Source organism: Myotis brandtii, unplaced genomic scaffold (assembly GCF_000412655.1).
Source record: "Myotis brandtii unplaced genomic scaffold, ASM41265v1 scaffold259, whole genome shotgun sequence".
Taxonomy (NCBI): Eukaryota; Metazoa; Chordata; class Mammalia; order Chiroptera; family Vespertilionidae; genus Myotis; species Myotis brandtii.
Genome location: NW_005359840.1, coordinates 5,295,057 through 5,297,779, shown reverse-complemented (window position 1 = coordinate 5,297,779; position 2,723 = coordinate 5,295,057).

Sequence of the window (2,723 nt, the reverse complement as noted above, 5' to 3'; positions counted from 1 at the left end):
GGACTCCTTGGTGTGCTAAACAGAAGCTTCCTTTTCCAGGTTCTCTGATGACTATCTCTTTCTGTTGCCATAACAACATCCCTTCTCCAGGTCATCCAGTTTTCACTGTGGGTGACAAGCCAGGGACAAAACATTACTGATATCTGATATCTGCTCTTTCTGATATCTGCAGAAGCATGCTAATCTCATCAGTAACATCTCTAAACCCACAGCAGGGCCCTTTCATTCTGAGAGGACTTCAGACCATCTGGACCTGTCTGGGTGAATTTCAATAGCTTCAATCTTAGAAGCTATTGCTGTTGCAATGGTTGTCATTTAAAAAAAAAAAAATTCACTCAGAGGGAAGGTAGGGGGGGATGGGGGGGAAGAGGGGAGATCAACCAAAGGACTTGTATGCATGCATATAAGCATAAGCGATGGATGTGGACAACAGGGGGTGAGGGTGAGGGCAGGATTGGGGGGATGAGGGGACATTGGGGGGATAAGGACACATTTGTAATATATTAATCAATAAAGGGGAAAAAAAGAAATCCAAGGTGAGGCCATGGGAATGGATGTGAATGAACCAGAATGAAGGAAGTTCATAGAGCTATATACCCTTTTATATGGTTTCTTGGAAGATTAATGCCTGGCATATTTAAATGCTCAAATTTTACTGAATAAATGAATAAATACAAGAATAGCCACATACACAAAAAAAACAGCATTGCATGCTACAGAGAAATTGTTAGTGAAATGAAGAATCAACACATGTGTTAGGTCTGATCACATAATTGAATGGATACCCCCTCCCCTGGGAACTGACCTTTAGGCCACTTCACAATGGACATTCTACTTGCTTAGATCACATTCCACTTGCTAAGACCATTAGCTCTTCCCTCCGAAGTTTCCCAGGATCCAGACCTGCACAGAGAATTCTCCACCCAGAGAAAGCCCGCCTAGAGTCCTTTAAAAACCTCTGACTTCCTGTCATTGGGTGCTGGTGCCATTTTGGGACTCAGCCCTTCTGGGTATCCAGATGACCTAATAAATTCATAATTCTTCACCCCTTTTTGGCTTTATGCGTTCTTCCTTTGGTGACCCTAACAACCATGTGGCAAACTTCACTGTCTTATTTTAAGAAATTGCCACAGTTTCCCCAACCTTCAGCAACCACCACTTTGATCAGTCAGCAGCCATCAACATTGAGGCAAGACCCTCCACCAGCAAAAAGAATACAACTTGCTGAAGGCTCAGATGATGGTAAGCACTTTTAGCAACATTTTAACATTAAGGTCTGCCCTGGCCAGCGTTGCTCAGTTGGTTGGGTGTCCTTCGTGTACCAGGAGGTCTGCTGTTGATTCCTGGTCAAGGGCACATGCCCTGGTTGTGGCTCAATCCCTGGCAGGGGGTGTGCAGGAGGCAGCTGATCCATGTTTCTCTCTCATTGATGTTTCTCTCTCTCTCTCCCTCCCCCTTTCTCTCTCTCTAAAAACCAATAAGCTATTCTTTTAAAAAAATTAAGGTCTGTGCATTTTTTAGACAAACTGCTTTCGCACCCTTAATAGACTACAGTATAGTGTAAACATAACTTTTATATGCAGTGGGAAACAAAAAAAAATTCATGTGGTTTGCTTTATTTCCATTGAAGTTGCCTGAAACTAAACCTGCAATAGCTCCTAGGTATGTCTGTACCGGTGTTGTTAAGCTTGAGGCTCATTTTCTTGTGAAAATCAGAGCATTGGTTCAAGAAACAACAGAACTCCACTTCAAAACAAGTGTAGATGAATAATGCCTTTTGAAAACAAAGTTTTGATTATACAAAGCCCCGCAGAGATTATTTCATAATTACTGAGAAATGGCAAGTATCTCACATAACACCCTTTCCTTCTGAATATGGAAATACACTTGCATAAGTGCAGATATTTGGCGACTTAACAGTAGAGAAGATCCCCCTTTGTGCTTAGTGGAATGGAGCCAGTTGGTACTCGCTAATTCAGCCAAGGTTCTCTCTGCTAATGGCAAAGCCTGCCTGTCCCTGTAGCTACACAAATACTGGATTATTCATTTTCCTTTTGGCAAATGCCAGAGTGGAAATGCCCACGATACTTGTTGTTTATCATGAATAATTGTTGGAGGAGATCCCTTGGTAGAAGAAAAACTGAACAAGCCAAGATAATAAGAATAAATTTGAATGCCGTGGAATTCTTTGTGTGTGCGCACACGTGCGCATGTAAGTGTGCATGTTAATGGGTATCACAGGCTTCATGTGGGTTTTGTTTTCTCTAAATACGCTGTGTTTCTCTGGCATCTTTCTTTCGTGGGGTTCCAAGCCGAGATGAAAAGAACTAACATAAGTGACCCAGCGTTTACTCAGTGTCCAGAGAGTACCTGGCTCTTTTTTGAGTTACAGAATAAAGACTACTCGTGGTTTTTGTCCTGTAAAATCTTGTCCTTAAATAGGTACACAATCATCTAACTATCTGGATGAGGTAGTTGTGAATACAATGAATATGGAAACTAAATACACAGGGGTAACAGAGATGTTGAGATGTATTTGAAATGACAGAGGAGGTGTTAAAACAGAGTAAAACACACATAAGTCTTTGTTTCCAACTAGCTGAGTTTATGAAAGCAAGGTATTGTTGAGGAAAAAGTGTAACGGATTTAGAAATTAAGTCAGGCCCTACCCGGTTTGGCTCAGTGGATAGAGCATCGGTCTGCGGACTAAGGGGTCCCAGGTT